Source organism: Mercurialis annua, linkage group LG3 (genome assembly GCF_937616625.2).
Source record: "Mercurialis annua linkage group LG3, ddMerAnnu1.2, whole genome shotgun sequence".
Lineage (NCBI taxonomy): Eukaryota > Viridiplantae > Streptophyta > Magnoliopsida > Malpighiales > Euphorbiaceae > Mercurialis > Mercurialis annua.
In genome coordinates, this window is record NC_065572.1 from 22,646,982 (window position 1) to 22,673,677 (window position 26,696).

The window sequence follows — 26,696 nt, forward strand, 5'->3', positions numbered from 1 at the left end:
TTTGTAAAGGTTTGGCTTAAATTGCTAAAAAGGAGAAAAACTTGTATTTGTTTCGTAAGCTTTGTAAACGTTTGACTTAAATCGCTAAAACAAGTGAAACATTTGGATTTGTTTCGTAACGTTTCAAATGTTAGGTTTTGTTTCGTAACGTTTCTAAACGTTTGGCTGAAATTGCTAAAAAAGTAAAATGCTCTGATTTGTTTCGTAATGTTTGTGTTTGACTTAAATTGCTAAAAAGGTAAAACGTTTGGATTTGTTTCGGAACGTTTGTAAACGTTTGGCTTAAATTGCTATGAAGATGAAATGTTTGGATTTGTTTTGTAATGTTTTAAACGTTTGGTTTTGTTTCGTAGCATTTGTAAACGTTTGTCATAAATCGCTAATAAGGTGAAATGTTTGGATTTATTTTGTCACGTTTGTAAATGTTTGGCTTAAATCGCTAAAAAGGTTAAATGTTTGGTTTTGTTTCGAAACGGTTGTAAACGTTTGGTTTTGTTTTGTAACGTTTGTAATTGCTTGGCTTAAATCGCTAAATAGGTGAAACATTTGGATTTGTTTCGTATCGTTTGTAAACATTTGGCTTTAATCGCTAAAAAGGTGAAACAGTTGGATTTGTTTCGTAATGTTTATAAATGTTTGGCTTAAATCGCTAAAAAGGGGAAACGTTTGGTTTTGTTTCGTAACGTTTGTAAACGTTTGGCTTAATTAGCTAAAAAGGTGAAACGTTTGGTTTTGTGTCGTAACGTTTGAAAACTTTTGGCATACATTTTAAGCGATTTAAGCCAAACGTTTAAAACGTTTCCCCTTTTTAGCGATTTAAGCCAAACTTTTACCAACGTTATGAAACAAATCCCAACGTTTCATATTTTTAGCGATTTAAACCGAACGTTTACAAAAGTCAGGGAACAAAACCAAACATTTACAAACGTTACGAAACAAATCCAAACATTTCATATTTTTAGCGATTTAAGCCAAACATTTACAAATGTTACGAAACAAAACCAAACGTTTCCCTTATTAAGCGATGGAAGCCAAACGTTTGGATTTAAAACGTTTGAAACGCTTGGATTTTTTTCGTAACGTTTGTAAACGTTTGGCTTCAATCGCTAAAAAGGTGAAACATTTGGATTTGTTTCATAACATTTGTAAACGTTCAGCTTAAATTGTTAAAAAGGTGAAATGCTTGGATTTGTTTCGTAACGTTTGTAAACATTTGGCTTAATTCGCTCAAAAGGTGAAACGTTTGGATTTGTTTCGTAATATTTGTAAACGTTTGGCTTAAATCGCTAAAAAGGTGAAACGTTTTGATTTGTTTCGTAAAGCTTGTAAACGTTTGGCTTAAATCGCTAAAAAGGTGAAACGTTTGGATTTGTTTCGTAACGCTTGTAAACGTTTGGCTTCAATCTCTAAAATGTTTAAACGTTTGGATTTGTTTCATAACATTTGTAAACATTCGGCTTAAATTACTAAAAAAGTGAAATGCTTGTATTTGTTTCGTAACGTTTGTAAACATTTTGCTTAATTCTCTAAAAAGGTGAAACGTTTGGATTTGTTTTGTAACGTTTGAAGACGTTTGGCTTAATTTGTTTCGTAACGTTTGGCTGTAATCACTAAAAATGCGAAACGTTTAGATTTGTTCCATAACGTTTGTAAACGTTCGGCTTAAATTGTTAAAAAGGTGAAACACTTGGATTTTTTTTCGTAAAGTTTGTAAATGTTTGGATTAAATCGCTAAAAATGTGAAACATTTGGATTTAATTCGTAAAGTTTGCAAACGTTTGGCTTAATCGCTAAAAAGGGGAAACATTTGGATTTGTTTCGTAACCTTTGCAAACTTTTGGCTTAAATCGCTAAAAAGGTGAAACATTTGGATTTGTTTGTAACGTTTATAAACGTTTGGCTTAAATAGCTAAAATGGGAAAAAGTTTGGATTTATTTCGTAACGTTTGTAAACTTTTGGCTTAAATAGCTAAATAGGTGAAATGTTTGGATTTGTTTTGTATCGTTTGTAAACGTTTGGCTTGAATCGCTAAAATGGGGAAACGCTTGGATTTGTTTCGTAATGTTTGTAAACGTTTGGCTTAAATCGCTTAAATGGGAAAACGTTTGGATTTGTTTCGTAATTTATGTAAACGTTTGGCTTAAATCGCTAAAAATGTGAAACGTTTTGTGTTGTTCTGTAAGGTTTGTAAACGTTTGGCTTAAATCGCTAAAAAGGTAAAATATTTGGATTTGTTTCGTAACGTTTACAAACGTTTGGCTTAAATCACTAAAAAGGTGAAATGTTTGATTTTGTTTTATTACGTTTATAAACGTTTGACATAAATCATTAAAAATGTGAAACGTTTGGTTTTGTTTCGTAACGTTTGGAAACGTTTGGCTTAAATTGCTAAAAAGGTGAAACGCTTGGATTTGTTTGGTAATGTTTGTACACGTTTGGCTTAAATTGCTAATATGGGGAAATGATTAAATTTGTTTCGTAACGTTTGTAAACGTTTGGCTTAAATCGCTAAAAAGGCGCAACGTTTGGACTTGTTCTTAATGTTTGTAAACGTTTGGGTTAAATTGCTAAAAAGGTGAAATGTTTGGATTTGTTTCGTAACGTTTGTAAACGTTTGGCTTAAATCGCTAAAAAGGTGAAACACTTGCATTTGTTTCGTAACGTTTGTAAACGTTTGGCTTAAATCTCTAAAGTGGGAAAACGGTTCGATTTGTTTTATAACGTTTATAAACGTTTTACTTAAATCGCTAAAAAGGGAAAACGTTTGGTTTTGTTTCATAATGTTTGTAAACGTTTGTCTTAAATTATTATAAAGGTTAAATGCTTGGTTTTGTTTCGTAACGTTTTAAACATTTGGCTTAAATCGTTAAAATAGTGAAACGTTTGGATTTGTTTCGTAACGTTTTTAACGTTTGGATTAAATCGGTAAAAAGGTGAAACGGTTGGATTTGTTTCGTATCGTTTGTAAACGTTTGACTTAAATTGCTAAAAAGGTGAAACGCTTGGATTTGTTTCGTAACGTTTACAAACGTTTGACTAAAGTCGGTAAAAAGGGGAAACGTTTCCCCTTTTTAGCAATTTAAGCCAAACGTTTACAAATGTTACCAAAACAAATCCAAGAGTTTCTCCTTTTTAGCAATATAAGCCAAACGTTTAAAAATGTTACGGAACAAAACCAAACGTTTCATATTTTTAGCGATTTAAGCCAAACGTTACGAAACAAATCCAAACGTTTCCCCTTTTTAGCAATTTAAGCCTAACGTTTACAAACGTTACAAAACAAATCCAATCGTTTCACCTTTTTAGCAATTTAAGCCAAATGTTACAATCATTACGAAACAAAACCAAACGTTTCACCTTTTTAGCGATATAAGCCAAACGATAATAAACGTTACGAAACAAATCCAAACGTTTCACCTTTTTAGTGATTTAAGCCAAACATTTAGAAACGTTTTGTTTTGTTTCGTAACGTTTGTAAACGTTTGGCTTAAATCGCTAAAAAGGTGAAACTTTTGGGTTTGTTTCCTAACGTTTGTAAAAGTATGGCTTAAATAGCTAAAAATGTTAAACGTTTTGTTTTGTTCCGTAACGTTTGTAAACGTTTGGCTTAAATTACTAAAAAGGTGAAACGCTTGTATTAGTTTCGTAATGTTTGTAAACGTTTGGCTTAAATTGCTAAAAAGATGAAACATTTGGTTTTCTTTCGTAAATTTGTAAAAGTTTGGCTTAAATCGCTAAAACGTTGGCTTAAATTGCTAAAAAGGTGAAACTGTTGGATTTGTTTCGTAACGTTTGTTAACGTTCGGCTCAAATTGTTACAAAACAAATCCAAACGTTTCACCTTTATGGCGATTTAAGCCAAACGTTTAAAACATTACGAAACAAATCAAAACGTTTTGCCTTTTTAGCGATTTAAGCCAAACGTTTACAAACATTACGACACAAAACCAGACATTTCACCATTTTAGCGATTTGAGCCACATTTACAAACGTTAAAAAACAAAACTAAACGTTTCACCTTTTTAGCGATTTAAGCCAAACGTTTACAAACGTTACGGAACAAAAAAAAACGTTTCCCATTTTTAGCGTTTTAAGCCGAACGTTTACAAATGTTACGAAATAAGACCAAACATTTCACCTTTTTAGCGATTTAAGACGAACGTTTACAAAAGTTACAAAACAAATCAAAAAGTTTCATCTTTTCAGAGATTTAAGCCAAACGTTTACAAGCGTTTCGAAAGAAATCCAAACGTTTCACCTTTTTAGCAATTTAAGCCAAACGTGTACAAACGTTACGAAACAAATCCAAACAATTAATTAATCTTACAAACGTTACGAAACAAAACCAAACGTTTCACCTTTTTAGCGATTTAAGCCAAATGTTTACAAACGTTACAAAATAAATCCACACGTTTCCCCTTTTTTAGCGATTTAAGCTAAACGTTTACAAACGTTACGAAAAAAATCCAAACGTTTCCCTTTTTTAGCAATTTAAGCCAAACGTTAACAAACGTTTCGAAACAAATCCAAACGTTTCCCCTTTTTAGCAATTTAAGCCAAATGTTTACAACTGTTGCGAAACAAATCCAAGCGTTTCACCTTTTTAGCGATTTAAGCTTAACGTTTACAAACGTAACGAAACAAATCTAAACGTTTCTCCTTTTTAGCGATTTTAGCTAAACGTTTACAAATATTACGGAACAAATCCAAACGTTTCATCTTTTTAGCGCTTTAAGCCGAACGTTTACAAACATTACGAAACAAAAGCAAACGTTTCACCTTTTTAGCAATTTAAATGTTTCCCCATTTTAGCGATTTAAGCCAAACGTTTACAAACGTTTCGAAACAAATCCAAACGTTTCACCTTTTTAGCAATTTAAGCCAAACGTTTACAAACATTACGACACAAATCCAAACGTTTAAACTTTTTAGCGATTTAAGACCAACATTTACAAACGTTACGAAACAAATCCAAGTGTTTCACCTTTTTAGAGATGTAAGCCAAACGTTTACAAACGTTGCGAAACAAATCCAAACGTTTCCCCATTTAAGCGATTTAAGCCAAACGTTTAAAATGTTACGAAACAAATCGAAACGTTTCGTAACGTTTACAAAGGTTATGAAACAAAACCAATCATTTGGCTTATATCGCTCAGAAGATGAAATGTTTGGGTTTGTTTCGTAACATTTGTAAATGTTCGGATTCAATCGCAAAAAAGGTGAAACTTTTGGATTTGTTTCATAACATTTGTAAACGTTTGGCTTACATTGCTAAAAAGGTGAAACGTTTGGATTTCTTCCATAAAGTTTGTAAACATTAGGCTTTAATCGCTAAAAAAATCCAAGCGTTTGGTTTTAATCTATAAAGTTGTAAACGTTTGTCTTCAATCGGTAAAAAGGTGAAACGTTTGTATTTGTTTCGTAATGTTTGTAAACGTTTGGCTTAAATCGCTGAAAAGGTGACACGTTTTGATTTGTTTCGTAATCTTTGTAAACGTTTAGCTTAAATTGCTATAAAAGTGAAACGTTTGGATTTGTTTCAAAACGTTTGTAAACGTTTGACTTAAATCGCTAAAAAGGTGAAACGTTTGGATTTGTTTTGTAACGTTTGTAAACGTTTGGCTTATATCGCTAAAAAGGTGAAACGTTTGGTTTTGTTTCGAAACGTTTGGATTTGTTTAGTAACATTCGTAAAAGTTTGGCTTAAATGGCTAAGAAGGGGAAACGTTTGGATTTGTTGCGTAACATTTGTAAACATTTGGCTTAAATTGCTAAAAAGGTGAAACATTTGGATTTGTTTCGTTACATTTTTAAACGTTTGGCTTAAATTGCTAAAAAGGTGAAACGTTTGGATTTATTTCGTAACATTTCTAAACGTTTGGCTTAAATCACTAAAAAGGTGAAACGTTTGGATTTATTTCGTAATGTTTGTAAACGTTTGACTTAATTCGCTAAAAAGGTGAATTGTTTGGATTTGTTTCGTAACGTGTGTAAACGTTTGGCTTATATCGCTAAAATGGTGAAACGTTTGGTTTTGTTTCGTAGCATTTGTAAACGTTTTCCTTAAATCGCTAAAAAGGGGAAATGTTTGGTTATGTTTGGTAACGTTTCTAAACGTTTGGCTTAAATCGTTAAAAAGGTAAAACGTTTGGTTTTTTCGTAATGTTTGTAATCGTTTGGCTTAAATCGCTAAAAAGGTGAAATGTTTGGTTTTGTTTGGTAAAGTTTGTAAACATTTGGCTTAAACCGCTAAAAAATTTGAAACGCTTGGATTTATTTCGTAACATTCGATTTTGTTTCGTAACATTTATAAATGTTTGGCTTAATCGCTAAACAGGGGAAACGCTTGGATTTGTTTCGTAATGTTTGTAACCGTTTGCTTTGTTTTGTAAAGTTTGTAAACGTTTGGCTTAAATGGCTAAAAAGGTGAAACGTTCAGTTTTATTTCGTAATGTTTGTAAACGTTTGGCTTAAATGGCTAAAAAGGTGAAATGCTTGGATTTGTTTCGTAATGTTTGATAATGTTTGGCTTAAATTGCTAAAAAGGGAAAACGTTTAGATTTTTTCGTAACGTGTGTAAACGTTTGGCTTATATTTCTAAAAAGGTTACGTTTAGATTTGCTTCTTAACGTTTCTAAATGTTTGGCTTAAATCGCTAAAATGGGGAAACGTTTGCATTCGTTTGGTAACGTTTTAAACTTTTGGCCTAAATCGCTAAAATTGGGAAACGTTTGGATTTGTTTTGTAACATTTATAAACGTTTAGCTTAAATTGCTAAAAAGGTGAAACGTTTAGTTTTGTTTTGTAACATTTATAAACGTTTGGCTTAAAATGCTAAAAAGGTGAAACGTTCGGTTTTGTTTCGTAGTGTTTGTAAACGTTTGGCTTAAATTTCTAAAAAGGTGAAATGTTTGGATTTGTTTCGTAATGTTTGATAACGTTTGGCTTAAATTGCTAAAAAGAGAAAACGTTTGGATTTTTTCGTAACGTTAGTAAACGTTTGGCTTATATTGCTAAAAAGGTTATGTTTTGAAATGCTTCTTAACGTTTGTAAATGTTTGGCTTAAATCGCTAAAATGGGGAAATGTTTGCATTCGTTTGGTAACGTTTTAAACGTTTGGCCTAAATCGCTAAAATGGGGAAACATTTTGATTTGTTTCGTAACATTTGTAAATGTTTGGATTAAATCGCTAAAAAGGTGAAACGTTCAATTTTGTTTTGTAACGTTTGTAAACATTTGGCTTAAATCGCTAAAATGGTAAAACCTATGGATTTGTTTCGTAAAGTTTTAAATGTTTGGTTTTGTTTCATAACCTTTGTAAACGTTTGGCTTAATTCGCTAAAAAGGTGAAATGTTTGGATATGTTTCGTAATGTTTTAAACGTTTGGTTTTGTTTCGTAACGTTTGGATTTGATTCGTATCATTTGTAAACGTTCGGCTTAAATCGCTAAAATGGTGAAACGTTTGGATTTGTTTCATAAGGTTTGTAAACGTTACGAAACAAAACCAAACGTTTAGAACGTTACGAAACAAATCCAAACGTTTCACCTTTTCAGCGATTTAAACCAAACGTTTACAAATGTTTTGAAATAAAACCAAACGTTTCACCTTTTTAGCGATTTAAGCCAAACGTTACGAAACAAATCAAAACGATTCACCTTTTTAGCAATTTAAACCAAACGTTTACTAACATTACGAAACAAATCCAAATGTTTCTCCTTTATAGGGATTTAAGCCAAACGTTTACAAACGTAATGAAACAAATCCAAACATTTTAACTTTTTAGCGATTGAAGCCAAACGTTTACAAATGTTACGAAATAAATCCAAACGTTTCTAAACAAATCCAAATGTTTAAAACATTACGAAACAAATCCAATCGTTTCACCTTTTTAGCGATTTAAGCCGAACGTTTACAAATGCTACGAAATAAAACCAAATGTTTCACCTTTTTAGCGATATAAGCCAAACTTTTACAAACGTAACGAAACAAATCCAAACGTTTCACCTTTTTAGGGATTTAAACGTTTCGAAACATTTGGATTTATTTCGTAACCTTTGTAAACGTTTGGCTTAAATCGCTAAAAAGGTGAAATGTTTGGATTTGTTTCATAATGTTTGTAAACGTTTGGCTTAAATCGCTAAAACTGTGAAACATTTGGATTTTTGTTTAGTAACGTTTTGAACGTTTGGTTTTGTTTCGTAACGTTTATAAACGTTTGGCTTAAATTGCTCAAAAGGCGAAACGTTTTGTTTTGCTTTATAACAATTCTAAACGTTTGGCTTAAATCGCTAAAAAGGTGAAACGTTCGGTTTTGTTTCGTAGTGTTTGTAAACGTTTGGCTTAAATCGCTAAAAAGGTGAAATGCTTGGATTTGTTTCGTAATGTTTGATAACGTTTGACTTAAATTGCTAAAAAGAGAAAACGTTTGGATTTTTTCGTAGCGCTAGTAAACGTTTGGCTTATATTGCTAGAAAGGTTATGTTTTGATTTGCTTCTTAACATTTGTAAATGTTTGGCTTAAATCGCTAAAATGGGGAAACGTTTGCATTTGTTTAATAACGTTTTAAACGTTTGACCTAAATCGCTAAAATTGGGAAACGTTTGCATTTGTTTCGTAATGTTTTAAACGTTTGGTTTTGTTTCGCAACGTTTGGATTTGTTTCGTAACTTTTGTAAACGTTCGGCTTAAATCGCTAAAATGGTGAAACGTTTGGATTTGTTTCGTAACGTTTGTAAACGTTACGAAACAAAACCAAACGTTTAGAACGTTACGAAAAAAATCCAAACGTTTCACCTTTTCAGCGATTTAAACCAAACGTTTACAAATATTATGAAACAAACCCAAACGTTTCACCTTTTTAGCGATTTAAGCCAAACATTACGACACAAATCAAAACGATTCACCTTTTTAGCAATTTAAACCAAACATTTACAAACATTACGAAACAAATCCAAATGTTTCTCCTTTATAGGGATTTAAGCCAAACGTTTACAAACGTTATGAAACAAATCCAAATGTTTCATCTTTTTAGCAATTTAAGCCAAGCGTTTACAAACGTTACGAAACAAATCCAAACGTTTCAACTTTTTAGCGATTGAAGCCAAACGTTTACAAATGTTACGAAATAAATCCAAACGTTTCGAAACAAATCGAAATGCTTAAAACATTACGAAACAAATCCAATCGTTTCACCTTTTTAGCAATTTAAGCCGAACGTTTACAAAGGTTACAAAATAAAACCAAATGTTTAACCTTTTTAGCTATATAAACCAAACGTTTACAAACGTTACGAAACAAATCCAAACGTTTCACCTTTTTAGGGATTTAAAACATTTCGAAACATTTGGATTTGTTGCGTAACCTTTATAAACGTTTGGCTTAAATCGCTAAAAAGGTGAAATGTTTGGATTTGTTTCATAATGTTTGTAAACGTTTGGCTTAAATCGCTAAAACTGTGAAACATTTGGATTTTTGTTTAGTAACGTTTTGAACGTTTGGTTTTATTTCGTAACGTTTATAAATGTTTGGCTTAAATTGCTAAAAAGGCGAAACGTTTTGTTTTGCTTTATAACATTTCTAAACGTTTGGCTTACATCGCTAAAAAGGTGAAACGTTCGGTTTTGTTTCGTAGTGTTTGTAAACGTTTGGCTAAAATCGCTAAAAAGGTGAAATGCTTGGATTTGTTTCGTAATGTTTGATAACGTTTGACTTAAATTGCTGAAAAGAGAAAACGTTTGGATTTTTTCGTAACGCTAGTAAACGTTTGGCTTATATTGCTAGAAAGGTTATGTTTTGATTTGCTTCTTAACGTTTGTAAATTTTTGGCTTAAATTGCTAAAATGGGGAAACGTTTGCATTTGTTTAATAACGTTTTAAACGTTTGACCTAAATCGCTAAAATGGGGAAACGTTTGCATTTGTTTCGTAACGTTTGTAAATGTTTGGATTAAATCGCTAAAAAGGTGAAACGTACGGATTTGTTTCGTAGCGTTTTAAACGTTTGGTTTTGTTTCATAACCTTTGTAAATGTTTGGCTTAAGTCGCTAAAAAGGTGATATGTTTGGATTTGTTTCGTAATCTTTTAAACTTTTGGTTTTGTTTCGTAACGTTTGGATTTGTTTCGTAACATTTGTAAACGTTCGGCTTAAATCGCTAAAACGGTGAAACGTTGGAATTTGTTTCGTAACGTTTGTAAACATTAGGAAACAAAACCAAACATTTAGATAGTTATGAAACCAATCCAAATGTTTCACCTTTTTAGCGATTTAAACCAAACGTTTACAAAATGTTATGAAACAAAACCAAATGTTTCCCCTTTTTAGCAATTTAAGCCAAACGTTTACAAACGTTACGAAACAAATCAAAACGATTCACCTTTTTAGCAATTTAAACCAAACGTTTACAAACATTACGAAACAAATCCGAACGTTTCCCCTTTATAAAGATTTAAGCCAAACGTTTACAAACGTTAGGAAACAAATCCAAACGTTTCATCTTTTTAGCGATTTAAGCCAAGCGTTTACAAATGTTACGAAACAAATCAACCGTTTCACCTTTATAGTGATTGAAGCCAAACGTTTACAAATGTTACGAAATATATCCAAACGCTTCGAAACAAATCCAAATGTTTAAAACATTACGAAACAAATCCAAATGTTTTGTAACGTTTGTAAATGTTCGGCTTCAATCGCTAAAAAGGTGAAACGTTTGGATTTGTTTTATAACGTTTGTAAACGTTTGGCTTAAATCGCTAAAAAGGGGAAACGTTTGGATTTGTTGCGTAACGTTTGTAAAAGTTTGGCTTAAATCGCTAAAAAGGCGAAACGTTTGGATTTGTTCCGTAACATTTGTAAACGTTTGGCTTGAATCGCTAAAAAAGGTGAAACGTTTGGTTTTGTTTCATAACGTTTGTATACATTTGGTTTTGTTTCGTAACGTTTGTAAATGTTTAGCTTAAATCGCTCAAATAGGTGAAACGTTTGGTTTTATTTCATAAAGTTTGTAAACGTTTGGATTGAATCGCTGAAACGTTTGGATTTGTTTCATAATGTTTGTAACCGTTCGGCTTAAATCGCTAAAAAGGTGAAACGTTTGGATTTATTTTGTAACGTTTGTAAATGTTTGGCTTAATTTGTTAAAAAGGTGAAACGCTTGGATTTGTTTCGTAAGGTTTTTAAACGTTTGGCTTAAATCGTTATAAAGGTGAAATGTTTAGTTTTGTTTCATAACGTTTGTAAACGTTTGGCCTAAATTGTTATAAAGGTGAAATACTTGGATTTGTTTCATAACATTTATAAACATTTGGTTTTGTTTCGTAACGTTTATAAACGTTTGGCTTAAATTTCTAAAAAGGCGAAACGTTTTGTTTTGTTTTGTAACATTTGTAAATGTTTCGATTAAATCGCTAAAAAGGTGAAACATTCGGTTTTGTTTCGTAGTGTTTGTAAACGTTTGGCTTAAATCGCTAAAAAGGTGAAATGCTTGGATTTGTTTCGTAATGTTTGATAACGTTTGGCTTAAATTGCTTAAAAGAGAAAACATTTGGATTTTTTCGTAGCGTTAGTAAACGTTTGGCTTATATTGCTAAAAAGGTTACGTTTTGATTTGCTTCTTAATGTTTGTAAATGTTTGGCTTAAATCGCTAAAATGGGGAAACGTTTGCATTTGTTTAATAACGTTTTAAACGTTTGGCCTAAATCGCTAAAATGGGGAAACATTTGGATTTTTTTCGTAACGTTTGTAAATGTTTGGATTAAATCGCTAAAAAGGTGAAATGTTCAATTTTGTTTTGTAACATTTGTAAACATTTGGCTTAAATCGCTAAAATGGTAAAACGTATGGATTTGTTTCGTAACGTTTTAAACGTTTGGTATTGTTTCATAACCTTTCTAAACGTTTGGCTTAATTCACTAAAAAGGTGAAATGTCTGGATATGTTTCGTAATGTTTTAAACATTTGGTTTTGTTTCGCAACGTTTGGATTTGTTTCGTAACTTTTGTAAACGTTCGGCTTAAATCGCTAAAATGGTGAAACGTTTGGATTTGTTTCGTAACGTTTGTAAACGTTACGAAACAAAACCAAACGTTTAGAACGTTACGAAAAAAATCCAAACGTTTCACCTTTTCAGCGATTTAAACCAAACGTTTACAAATATTATGAAACAAACCAAATGTTTCCCCATTTTAGCGATTTAGCTTAAACAAACCAAACAAACCAATTTGTTTCGTAATGTTTGTAAACGTTTGGCTTAAATTGCTAAAAAGGTGAAACATTTGGTAATGTTTCATAACGTTTGTAAACGTTTTGCTTCAATCGATAAAAATGGGAAACATTTGGTTTTGTTTCGTAATGTTTGTAAACGTTTGGCTAAAATTGCTAAAAATGTGAAACACTTGGATTTGTTTCGTAGCGTTTGTAAACGTTTGGCTTAAATCGCTAAAAAGAGTGAAACGTTTGGATTTGTTTCATAACGTTTTAAACGTTAGGTTTTGTTTCGTAATGTTTGTAAACATTTGGCTTAAATTGCTAAAACGGTAAAACGCTTGGATTTATTTCGTAAGGTTTGTAAGCGTTTGGCTTGAATTGCTAAAAAAGGGAAACGTTTGGATTTGTTTCGTAACGTTTGTAAACGTTTGGCTTAAATAGCTAAAAATGTAAAACGTTTGGATTTGTTTTGTAACGTTTTCAATGTTTGGTTTTGTTTCATAACGTTTGCAAACGTTTGGCTTAAATTGCTAAAAAGGGGAAACATTTGGTTTTTTTGTAACGTTTTAAACATTTGGTTTTTTTGGTAACATTCGTAAACGTTTGGCACAAATTTATAAAAAGGTGAAACGTTTGGTTTTGTTTTGTAACATTTTTTAAACTTTTTGCTTAAATCGCTAAAAGGTGAAACATTTGGATTTGTTCCGTAGCGTTTGTAAACGTCTGGGTCAATCGCTAAAAAGGGGAAACGTTTGGAGTTGTTTTGTTGCATTTGTAAACGTTAGGCTTCAATCAGTAAAACTATGAAACGTTTGGTTTTGCTTCGTGTCGTTAGTAATCGTTTGGCTTCAATTGCTAAAAAGGTGAAACGCTTGGATTTGTTTCGTAACATTTTTAAACGTTTCGCTTAAATCGTTAAAAAGGTGAAATGTTTGGTTATGTTTCGTAACGTGTGTAAACGTTTGGCTTAAATTGCTGTAAAAGGGAAATGCTTGGATTTGTTTCCTAACGTTTGTAAACGTTTGGCTTTGTTTCGTAACGATTGTAAATATGTGGCTTAAATCGCTAATAAGGTGAAACGTTTGGATTTGCTTCGTAACATTTTAAACGTTTGGATTTGTTTCGAAACGTTTCGTTTTGTTTCGAAACATATTTCAACGTTTGGTTTCAATCACTAAAAAGGTCAAACGTTTGGATTTGTTTCGTAATGTTTGTAAACGTTTGGCTTAATTCGCTAAAAAGGTGAAACGCTTGGATTTGTTTCTTAAATTTTGTAAACGTTTGGCTTAAATCGCTAAAAAGGTGAAACTTTCTGATTTGTCTCATAACCTTTGTAAACGTATGGCTTAAATAGTTAAAAAAGTGAAATGTCTGGATTTTTTCGTAACGTTTGTATACGTTTGGCTTAAATAGCTAAAAAGGTGAAACGTTTGGATTTGTTTCGTAAAGTTTCTAAACGTTTGGCTTAAATTGCTAAATAGGTGAAACGCTTGGTATTGTTTCGTAATGTTTTAAATTTTTGGTTTTGTTTCGTAACGTTTGTCAACGTTTGGCTTAAATCGCTAAAAAGGTGAAACGTTTGGATTTGTCTCGTAACGTTTGTAAACGTTTGGCGTAAATCGCTAAAAAGGTGAAATATTTGCATTTGTTTCGCAACGTTTATTAAGGTTTGGCTTAAACTGCTAAAACGGTGAAACGCTTGGATTTGTTTCGTAACGTTTTAAACGTTTGGATTTGTTTCGTAATGTTTGTAAAAGTTTGGCTTGAATCGCAAAAAAGGTGATGCGTCCTATTTTGTTTTGTAACGTTTGTAAACGTTTGGCTTAAATCGCTAAAAAGGTGAAATGTTTATATTTATTTCGTAACATTTGTAAACGTTTTGCTTAAATCGCTAAAAAGGTGAAACGTTTGGATTTGTTTCGTAACTCTTTTAAACGTTTGGTTTAAATCGCTAAAAAGGTTAAACGCTTGGATCTGTTTCGTAACGTTTGTAAACTTTTGGCTTAAATCGCTAAAAGGGTGAAACGTTTGGATTGGTTTCGTAAAGTTTGAAAACGTTTGCCTTAAATTGCTAAAAAGGTGAAACGTATGGATTTGTTTGGTAACGTCTGTAAACGTTTGGCTTAAATCACTAAAAAGGTGAAATGTTTGGTTTTGTTTTGTAACGTTTGTAAACGTTTGGCGTAAATCGCTAAAAAGGGGAAACGTTTGGATTTGTTTCGTAACGTTTGTAAAAATTTGTTTTAAATCGCTAAAAGGTGAAACGATTGGATTTTTTTCGTAACGTTTGGCTTAAATTTCTAAAAACAGTTTCGTAACGTTTCAAATGTTTGGATTAGTTTCCTAACGTTTATAAACGTTTGGCTTAAATCGCTAAAAAGGTGAAATATTTGGATTCGTTTCGTAACGTTTGTAAAAGTTTGGCTTAAATCGCTAAAAAGGTTAAACGTTTGGCTTAAATCGCTAAAAAGCGGAAACGTTTGGATTTGTTTCGTAACGTTTGTAAACGTTTGGCTTAAATCGCTAAAGAGGGGAAACGTTTGGATTTAAATTGCTAAAAGGTGAAATGTTTGGATTTATTTTGTAACGTTTGTAAACGTTTGGCTTAAATCGCTAAAAAGGTGAAATGTAATACCCCGTGTTTTTCCGGCTTGTTATGATGAATTTTCCGATGTGTTTTGAGTAAACTTTGGTGAGTTGGTTTCCAAAAATCTTGAATTGGTATTCTTAGACCTTGTATTGATGTTAGATCTTATCTTCTACTTGATTTAGGATTGGTTCGGATTGGTTTTTTAATTGTGACAACTTCATTGAGCCTTGTTTTATATCTTATATGTTTCACATGTGTCGTGCGGGTATTTGATATTGATTTGATTTGTTTCCGGTTAATTATAGTAGATGTGTTTGTGCACTTTTCAAATCTGTCATGCTTTAGTAAAACGTCCATATCTCCCAATTGCACTGTCGGATCGGGCCGCCGTTCGGATATGTTGTTCCTAAGAGGATTTGCTAAAATCTGGTTGGTTAAGATTGGTTTTGGATATCACGGGCGCGATCTACATGTCACGGGAGCGACGAGGGAGCTGCTAGGTTTTGCGAAGTATATAAATAGACCCCTAACTCGACCTAGTCCTCCTCCTTTCGACTTATAAACCCTAAAAACGCTCTTATTCACTAAAAATACTCTATTTCATCATTCTATTATGTCTACATGCAATTCCTATCAATTACAACGTGCTTTAATCTTCTAGTTACGAAATCTATGCGATTTGTGGAAGCGTGTTCTTCGTTGGTGGTTTGGTGAATCAATTAAATTTGGTCCAGACCTTCATACCTTGGTTAATTACCTCTATTAGCATCTCATTTATCATATTTAAGTAATGGGTCCTCTCCTTTTAATTTATGGTTTCGTTGTTGTACGATTGTTGTGTAAAATCGCATGATTTAAGGTTTTTTTTATTGAAACCATATGAACGGTGGGTTGTGATTTATAATCTGATTTGGTATGAATAAAATAATGTTAAGGACATGTATATTCTTATGTTACATGAATTGGAAACTATTGGGCAAGATAAATCAATGTTAGGGTTAATTCTTGCATTTTATGAGTTCGATTTGAATTGTTGTTTTGCGTTGATGTTGAATCAGATTTGACTTGATATTAATTGAATATATATGTCGGGTTACTGATCTTAACTATTGGGATCTATCAAACACTTTTCATATAATAATTCGTGTTAGGCGATTTTGCGTAGAATGGTGAATTCATGGGTTATGAGCATTGTTATCGCTTTATTATTTTGAGATGACTTACCTACTGTTCTAGGATGAGTAAAATGATGTTTTTATTGTTTATAATTAGTTTTTATATGTTTGGCTTAAGTTTCTAAAAAGGTGAAACTGCGGATTTGTTTCGTAACGTTTGTAAAGGTTTGACTTAAATTGCTAAAAAGGTGAAACATTTGGATTTGTTTCATAACCTTTGGAATCGTTTGGCTTAAATGCTAAAAAGGTGAAACATTTGGATTGATTTCGTAGCGTTTGTAAACCTTTGGCTTAAGTAGCTAAAAAGGTTAAACCTTTGGATTTGTTTCGTAACGTTTGTAAACGTTTGGCTTAAATTGCTAAAAAGGTGAAACGCTTGGATTTGTTTCGTAACGTTTGTAAACGTTTGGCTTAAATTGCTAAAAAGGTGAAACGCTTGGATTTGTTTCGTATCGTTTGTAAACAATTGGCTAAAATTGTTAAAAAGGTGAAACCCTTGTTTTGTTACGTAGCGTTTGTAAACGTTTCGCTTAAATTGCTAAAAATGAGAAACGTTTTGATTTGTTTTGTAATGTTTTAAACATTTGGTTTTATTTCGTAACGCTTGTAAACATTTGGCTTAAATCGCTTAGAAGGTGAAACATTTGGATTTGTTTCGTAGTGATTGTCAACGTTTGGCCTAATTCGCTAAAAAGGTGAAACGTTTGGATTTATTTTGTAACTTTTGTAAACATTTGGCTTATATCGCTAAAAAGGGGAAATGTTTGGATTTGTTTCGTAACGTTTTTAAAAGTTTGGCTTGATTCGCTAAAAAGGTGAAACGTTTGGATTCGTTTCGTAACGTTTGTAATGTTTGGCTTAAATCGCTAAAAATGTGAAACGTTTGTATTTGTTTTGTAACGTTTATAAACGTTTGGCTTATATTGCTAAAAAGGGGAAACGCTTGGATTTGTTTCGCTGTGCTTGTAAACGTTTGGTTTTGTTTCGTAACGTTTGTAAAAGTTTGGCTTAATTCGCTAAAAAGGTGAAACGTTTGGATTTATTTCGTAACGTTTGTAAACGTTTGGCTTAAATTGCTAAAAAGGTGAAACGCTTGGATTTGTTTCGTAACGTTTGTAAACGTTTGGCTTAAATAGCCAAAACGGTGAAACGCTTGGATTTTTTTCGTATTATTTGTAAACAATTGGCTAAAATTGCTAAAAAAGTGAAACCCTTGTTTTGTTACGTAGCGTTTGTAAACGTTTGGCTTAAATCGCTAAAAATGAGAAACGTTTGGATTTGTTTCGTAATGTTTTAAACGTTTGGTTTTATTTCATAACGTTTGTAAACATTTGGCTTAAATCGCTAAGAAGGTGAAACGTTTGGATTTGTTTCATAGTGATTGTAAACGTTTGGCAATTCGCTAAAAAGGTGAAACGTTTGGATTTATTTTGTAACTTTTGTAAACATTTGGCTTATATCGCTAAAAAGGGGAAATGTTTGGATTTGTTTCGTAACGTTTTTAAAAGTTTGGCTTAATTCGCTAAAGAGGTGAAACGTTTAGATTCGTTTCGTAACGTTTGTAATGTTTGGCTTAAATCGCAAAAAATGGGAAACGTTTGTATTTGTTTTGTAACATTTATAAACGTTTGGCTTATATTGCTAAAAAGGGGAAACGCTTGGATTTGTTTCGCTGCTCTTGTAAACGTTTGGTTTTGTTTCGTAACGTTTGTAAACATTTAGCTTAAGTCGCTAAAAATGTGAAACATTTGGATTTTTTTCGTAACGTTTTAATCATTTGATTTTGTTCCGTAACGTTTGTAAACATTTGGCTTAAATCGCTAAAAAGGTGAAATGCTTGGATTTGTTTCGGAGCGCTTGTAAACGTTTGGTTTTGTTTCGTAACGTTTGTAAACATTTGGCTTATATAGCTAAAAATGTGAAACATTTGGATTTGTTTGGTAATTTTTTAAACGTTTGGTTTTGTTTCGTAATGTTTGTAAACGTTTTGCTTAAATCGCTAAAAAGGTGAAACGTTTGGATTTGTTTCGTAGTAATTGTAAACGTTTGGCTTAAATCACTAAAAAGGTGAAATGTTTGGATTTATTTTGTAACTTTTGTAAACGTTTGGCTTATATCGCTAAAAAGGGGGAATGTTTGGATTTGTTTCGTAGCGTTTGTAAAAGTTTGGCTTAATTCGCTAAAAAGGTGAAACGTTTGGATTTATTTCGTAACGTTTGTAAACGTTTGGCTTAAATTGCTAAAAAGGTGAAACGCTTGGATTTGTTTCGTAACGTTTGTAAACGTTTGGCTTAAATAGCCAAAAAGGTGAAACGCTTGGATTTTTTTCGTATTATTTGTAAACAATTGGCTAAAATTGCTAAAAAAGTGAAACCCTTGTTTTGTTACGTAGCGTTTGTAAACGTTTGGCTTAAATCGCTAAAAATGAGAAACGTTTGGATTTGTTTCGTAATGTTTTAAACGTTTGGTTTTATTTCATAACGTTTGTAAACATTTGGCTTAAATCGCTAAGAAGGTGAAACGTTTGGATTTGTTTCGTAGTGATTGTAAACGTTTGGCTTAATTCGCTAAAAAGGGGAAACGTTTGGATTTATTTTGTAACTTTTGTAAACATTTGGCTTATATCGCTAAAAAGGGGAAATGTTTGGATTTGTTTCGTAACGTTTTTAAAAGTTTGGCTTAATTCGCTAAAGAGGTGAAACGTTTAGATTCGTTTCGTAACGTTTGTAATGTTTGGCTTAAATCGCAAAAAATGGGAAACGTTTGTATTTGTTTTGTAACATTTATAAACGTTTGGCTTATATTGCTAAAAAGGGGAAACGCTTGGATTTGTTTCGCTGCGCTTGTAAACGTTTGGTTTTGCTTCATAACGTTTGTAAACATTTAGCTTAAGTCGCTAAAAATGTGAAACATTTGGATTTTTTTCGTAACGTTTTAATCATTTGATTTTGTTCCGTAACGTTTGTAAACATTTGGCTTAAATCGCTAAAAAGGTGAAATGCTTGGATTTGTTTCGGAGCGCTTGTAAACGTTTGGTTTTATTTCGTAACGTTTGTAAACATTTGGCTTATATAGCTAAAAATGTGAAACGTTTGGATTTGTTTGGTAATGTTTTAAACGTTTGGATTTGTTTGGTAATGTTTTAAACGTTTGGTTTTGTCTCGTAATGTTTGTAAACATTTTGCTTAAATCGCGAAAAAGGTGAAACGTTTGGATTTGTTTCGTAGTAATTGTAAACGTTGGCTTAAATCGCTAAAAAGGTGAAATATTTGGATTTATTTTTGTAACTTTTGTAAACGTTTGGCTTATATCGCTAAAAAGGGAAATGTTTGGATTTGTTTCGTAACGTTTGTAAAAGTTTGGCTTAATTCGCTAAAAAGGTGAAACGTTTGGATTTGTTTCGTAACGTTTGTAAATGTTTGGTTTAAATTGATAAAAAGGTGAAACGCTTGGATTTGTTTCGTAACGTTTGTAAACATTTGGCTTAAATTGCTAAAAAGGTGAAAAATTTTGATTTGTATTGTAACCTTTGTAAACGTTACAAAACAAATCCAATCCAAACGTTTCCCTATTTAAGCGATTTAAGCCAAACGATTTGTTTCATAACCTTTGTAAACGTTTGGCTAAAATTGCTAAAAAGGTGAAACATTTGGATTTGTTTCATAACGTTTGTAAACGTTTGGCTTATATAGCTAGAAACGTTTGGATTTTTTCGTAACGTTTAAAACGTTTGGCTTAAATCGCTAAAATGGGTAAACGTTTGGATTTGTTTTGTAACATTTGTAAACGTTTTGCTTAAATCGTTAAAAATGTGAAATGTTTGGATTTGTTTCGTAACGTTTGTAAGCGTTTGGCATAAATCCCTAAAATGGGAACGTTTGAATTTGTTTTGTAACGTTTGTAAACGTTTTGCTTAAATTGCTAAAATGCGAAAAGTTTGGATTTGTTTTGTAACGTTTATAAACGTTTGGCTTAAATCGCTAAAAAGGTGAAACGTTTGGATTTGTTTCGTAACGTTTGTAAACGTTTGGCTTAAATCGCTAAAAAGGTGAAACGTTTGGATTTGTTTCGTAACGTTTGTAAATGTTTGGCTTAAATCGCTAAAAATGTGAAACGTTTGGATTTGTTTTGTAACGTTTATAAATGTTTTGCTTAAATTGCTAAAAAGGTGAAACGCTTGTATTTGTTTCGTAGCGCTTGTAAACGTTTGGTTTTGGTTCGTAACGTTTGTAAATATTTGGCTTAAATCGCTAAAAATATGAAACGTTTGGATTTGTTTCGTAATGCTTTAATCATTTGATTTTGTTCTTTAACGCTTGTAAACGTTTGTCTTAAATTGCTAAAAATGTGAAAATCTAGGATTTGTTTCGTGACGTTTATAAACGTTTGGCTTAAATTGCTAAAAAGGCGAAACATTTGGATTTGTTTCGTAACGTTTGTAAATGTTTGGCTTAAAGTGCTTAAAAGGTGAAACATTTGGATTTGTTTCGTGACGTTTGTAAACGTTCGGCGTAAATTGCTAAAAACGGGAAACATTTGGATTTGTTTCGTAATGTTTATAAACGTTTGGCCTAAATTGCTAAAACGGTGAAACATTTAGATTTGTTTTTTAGCGTTTGTAAACGTTTGGCTTCTATCGCTAAAAAGGTGAAACGTTTGGATTTATTCGTAACATTTTTAAACGTTTAACTTAAATCGCTAAGAAGGTGAAATGCTTGGATTTGTCTCGTAACGTTTGTAAACGTTTGGCTTAAATCACTAAAAAGGAAAAACGTTTTGATTTTTTTCATAACGATTGTAAATGTTTAGCTAAAATTGCTAATAGGATGAAACGCTTGGATTTGTTTCATAACGTTTGTAAACGTTTGGCTTAAATTGCTATAAAGGTGAAACGCTTGGATTTGTTTCGTAATGTTTGTAAACGTTTGGCATAAATTGCTAAAAAGGTGAAACGCTTAGATTTATTTTGTAAAGTTTGTTAACGTTTGGCTTAAATTGTTATAAAGGTGAAAAATTTGGATTTGTTTCGTAACCTTTGTAAACGTTTGGCTTAAATCGCTAAAAAGGGGAAACGTTTGGATTTGTTTTATACGTTTGTAAAAGTTTTGCTTCAATCGCTAAAAAGGTGAAATGTTTGGATGTTTTTCGTAACGTTTGTAAACGTTTGCCTAAAATTTCTAAAAAGGGGAAACGCTTGGATTTGTTTTGGAACATTTATAAACGTTTGGCTTAAATTGCTAAAAAGGTGAAACTATTGGATTTGTTTCATAAGGTTTGTAAACGTGAGGCTTAAATTGCTATAAAGATGAAACGCTTGGTTTTATTGCGCAATGTTTGTAAACGTTTGGCTTAGATCGCTAAAAATGTGAAACGTTTGGAATTGTTTCGTAATGTTTTAAACGTTTGGTTTTGTTTCGTAACGTTTGTAAATGTTTGGCTTAAATCGCCAAAAAGGTGAAATGTTTGGATTGGTTTCGTAACGTTTGTAAACGTTCCGCTTAAATTGCTAAAAAGGTGAAACGTTTGGTTTTGTTTCGTAACGTTTGAAAACGTTCGGCTTAAATCGCTAAAAAGGTGAAACGTTTGGATTTGTTTCGTAACGTTGGTAAACGTTTGGCTTAAATTGCTAAAAAGGTGAAAGACTTAGATTTGTTTTGTATGGTTTGTAAACATTTGGCTTAAATTCGTATAAATGGGAAACGTTTGGATTTGTTTCAGAACAATTCTAAATATTTTGCTTAAATTGATAAAAAGGTGAAACGCTTGGATTTGTTTTGTAACATTTGTAAACGTTTGGCTTAAATTGCTAAAAAGGTGAAACGCTTGGTTTTGTTACGTAACGTTTGTAAAGGTTTTGCTTAAATCGCTAAAAATGTGAAATGTTTGGATTTGTTTCGAAACGTTTTAAACGTTTGGCTTTGTTTTGTAACGTTTGTAAACATTTGGCTTAAATCGCTAAAAAGGTTAAACATTTAGATTTGTTTCGTAACGTTTGTAAACGTTTGGCTTAAATTGCTAAAAAGGTGAAACGCTTCGATTTGTTTCATAACGTTTGTAAACGTTTGGCTTAAATTACTAAAAAGGTGAAATGCTTGGATTTGTTTCGGAACGTTTGTAAAAGTTTGGCTTAAATTGTTAAAAAGGTAGAACGCTTGGATTTGTTTCGTAAAGTTTGTAAACGTTTGGCTTGAATTGCTAAAAAGGTGAAACGTTTGAATTTGTTTCGTAACATTTTAGTCTTTTAGTTTTTTTTTCGCAATGTTTGTAAACGTTTGGCTTAAATCGCTAAAAAGGTGAAACGTTTGGATTTGTTTCGCAACGTTTGTAAACGTTTGGCTTAAATCGTTAAAAATGTGAAACGTTTGGATTTGTTTCCTAACGTTTGTAACTGTTTGGCATAAATCGTTAAAAAGGCGAAATGTTTGGATTTGTTTAGTAACGTTTGCCAACGTTTGCCTTAAATCGCTAAAAAGGTGAAACTTTTGGATTTGTTTCGTAATGTTTGTAAACGTTTCGCTTAAATCGCTAAAAATGTGAAACGATTGGATTTGTTTTGTAGCGTTTGTAAACGTTTGGCTTAAATCGCTAAAAAGGTGAAACGTTTGGATTTGTTTCGTATCGTTTATAAACCTTTGGCTTAAATCGCTAAAAAGGTGAAAGGTATGGAATTGTTTCGTAACGTTTGTAAACGTTTGGCTAAAATTGCTAAAAAGGTGAAACGCTTGGTTTTGTTTCGAACGTTTGTAAACATTTGGCTTAAATTGTTTAATATTGGAAACGTTTGGATTTGTTTCATAACGTTTGTAAACATTTTGATTCAATCGCTAAAAATGTCAAACGTTTGAATTTGTTTCGTAACGTTTGTAAACGTTTGGCTTAAATTGTTAAAAAGGTAAAACGTTTGGATTTTGTTTCGTAACGTTTTAAACGTTTGGCTTAAATCGTTAAAATGGGGAAACATTTGGATATGTTTCGTAACGTTTGTAAACGTTTGGCTTAAATCGCTAAAAAGGTGAAACATTTGGTGTTGTTTCGTAACGTTTGTAAATGATTTGCTTAAATTGCTAAAAAGGAGAAACGCTTGGATTTGTTTACGTTTGTAAACGTTTGGCTTAATTGCTAAAAAGGTGAAACACAGGATTTGTTTTGTAACGTTTGTAAACGTTTGTATTTGTTTCGTAACGTTTTTAAATGTTTAGCTTAAATGGCTAAAAAGGTGGAACGTTTGGATTTGTCTCGTAACGTTTGTAAACGTTTGGCGTAAATCGCTAAAAAGGTGAAATGTTTGCATTTGTTTCGCAATATTTACAAAGGTTTGGCTTAAATTGCTAAAAAGGTGAAACGCTTGGATTTGTTTCGTAACGTTTTAAACGTTTGGTTTTGTTTCGTAATGTTTGTAAAAGTTTGGCTTGAATCGCCAAAAAGGTGATACGTCCTGTTTTGTTTTGTAATGTTTGTAAACGTTTGGCTTAAATCACTAAAAAGGTGAAACGTTTTGATTTATTTTGTAACGTTGGTAAACGTTTTTTTTAAATCGCTAAAAAGGTGAAACGTTTTGATTTGTTTCGTAACGTTTTTAAACGTTTGGTTTAAATCGCTAAAAAGGTTAAACGCTCGGATTTGTGTTGTAACGTTTGTAAACTTTTGGCTTAAATCGCTAAAAAGGTGAAACGTTTGGATTTGTTTCGTAAAGTTTGTAAACGTTTGGCTTAAATTGCTAAAAAGGTGAAACATTTGGATTTGTTTGGTAACGTCTGTAAACGTTTGGCTTAAATCACTAAAAAGGTGAAACGTTTGGTTTTGTTTTGTAACGTTTGTATATGTTTGGCTTAAATCGCTAAAAAGGGGAAACGTTTGGATTTGTTTCGTAACGTTTGTAAACGTTTGTTTTAAATCGCTAAAAGGTGAAACGTTTGGATTTTTTTCGTAACGTTTGTAAAAGTTTGGCTTAAATTGCTAAAAACGGTTTCGTAACGTTTCAAATGTTTGGATTAGTTTCCTAACGTTTATAAACGTTTAGCTTAAATCGCTAAAAAGGTGAAACATTTGGATTTGTTTCGTAATGTTTGTAAACGTTTGGCTTAAATCGCTAAAAAGGTTAAACGTTTGGCTTAAATCGCTAAAAAGGTGAAACGTTTGGATTTGTTTTGTAACGTTTGTAAACGTTTGGCTTAAATCGCTAAAGAGGTGAAACGTTTGGATTTAAATTGCTAAAAGGTGAAATGTTTGGATTTATTTTGTAACGTTTGTAAACATTTGGCTTAAATCGCTAAAAAGGTGAAATGTAATACCCCGTGTTTTTCCGGCTTGTTATGATGAATTTTCCGATGTGTTTTGAGTTAGGTGAGTTGGTTTCCAAAAATCTTGAATTGGTATTCTTAGACCTTGTATTGATGTTAGATCTTATCTTCGACTTGATTTAGGATTGGTTTGGATTGGTTTTTTAATTGTGACACCTTCATTGAGCCTTGTTTTGTATCTTATATGTTTCACATGTGTCGTGCGGGTATTTGATATTGATTTGATTTGTTTCCGGTTAATTATAGTAGATGTGTTTGTGCACTTTTCAAATATGTCATGCTTTAGTAAAACGTCCATATCTCCTAATTGCACTGTCGGATCGGGCCGCCGTTCAGATATGTTGTTCCTAAGAGGATTTGCTAAAATCTGATTGGTTAAGATCAGTTTTGGATATCACGGGCGCGATCTACATGTCGCCGGAGAAACGAGGGTGCTGCTAGGTTTTGCGAAGTATATAAATAGACCCCTAACTCGACCTAGTCCTCCTCCTTTCGACTCATAAACCCTGAAAACGATCTCATTCACTGAAAATACTCTATTTCATCATTTTATTATGTCTACATGCTATTCCTATCAATTACAACGTGATTTAATCTTCTAGTTACGAAATCTATGCGATTTGTGGAAGCGTGTTCTTCGTTGGTGGTTTGGTGAATCAATTGAATTTGGTCCAGACCTTCATACCTTGGTTCAATACCTCTATTAGCATCTCATTTATCATATTTAAGTAATGGGTCCTCTCCTTTTAATTAATGGTTTCGTTGTTGTATGATTGTTGTGTAAAATCGCATGATTTAAGGTTTTTTTTATTAAAACCATATGAACGGTGGGTTGTGATTTATAATATGATTTGGTATGAATAAAATAATGTTAAGGACATGTATATTCTTATGTTACATGAATTGGAAACTATTATGAATGATAAATCAATGTTAGAGTTAATTCTTACATTTTATGAGTTCGATTTGAATTGTTGTTTTGCGTTGATGTTGAATCTGATTTGACTTGTTATTAATTGAATATATATGTCGGGTTATTGACCTTAACTATTGGAATCTATCAAACACTTTTCATATAATAATTCGTGTTAGGCGATTTTGCGTAGAATGGTGAATTCATGGGTTATGAGCATTGTTATCGCTTTATTATTTTGAGATGACTTACCTATTGTTCTAGGATGAGTAAAATGATGTTTTTATTGTTTATAATCAGTTTTTACATGTTTGAAACCTTAGGCGTATGTTTTGGCATGTTTAGGCAATTTCTAGCGAAATTGCGCTATTGTATAAATTGGTATTTCTGACATGTGATAGGATCAGAACTAAAATGATATTTTATGTTTATATGAGATGTAGTAATGATCTATAAGGAATTGTAATGTTGATTCATGTTGTGTTGGTTCATATTTGCTTTGTTTCCAAAATTAGCTAGTTTTACGCTAATATGCCATGTTTTCGGATTCGATGTGTTGTGAGACTTAAGATTAGTTTTGAACTCATAATGTATCTCAAGGCATGTTTATTATATGATGCAAGGTGTTTAGCTTATGGTTCATGTTTGAGTTTAGTTATGGGCTAATTTCCATGTATGCTAGTTTGGCCTAATTTTGGTGAAAGGCATGTTTATGATTTATAATTGTTTGGCTATGGTTCAAATATGTTTATGAATTATGCAAGGGCTGTTGTGTATTGATTTATGGCTTGTTTATAAGTGTTTGTCCTTTAGGATCTTGTATCGAACTCTGGGTGGGCATTTTTCCATATTTAACTATTGGATGGTTTCCTTGTTCCCTTGTTTTCAAAAGCGATTCTTTGGGTTATTCAAATATTTTCCGGATTTAAACTTTGGTTTTACTTTGGGTTGATGGCTGGTTTGGGTTAGACTTGGGTCGCCCAATTTGTGAGAAGAAGTTTGGAAGTTGTTATAACTCAGTTTACTCACCACTTTGGATTTTAACTTGGTTTACTGTTTTTAACTAAGTTATTTATTTTGTAATCCGGACTATGTTTTTCAACGTGGGAACTAATGTTGTTTGATTTTGGATTATATATTGTATTTGGCTATTGTGTTTGCTTTGCCTTGTGGTTTGAAATACTAGTCCTTTGTGGTGTCTAGTATTCTGAGAGTTAGGGGATAATTTGATTTTAACATAAACTTTGTTTCTAGACTCGTTGACTGTTCGTGCTTCGGAGTCAGATCATGTTTAGTTGCTTGCCAGGTTTTCACGTGGATTCGAAAACAGTGAGTTTGTACTTACTATTTACCACTTTATTAAATCAGTGGTTATTTTAGTATCTATATATTATATACGTACTATTGCAAATTGTTTTTCAATTATGGCTCTTAGTTGGAACATGCTACCTAATGGGCTTCATTAGGACTGCGTGCGCACCGGTATTGATCTAGATAAGGTATGTGATA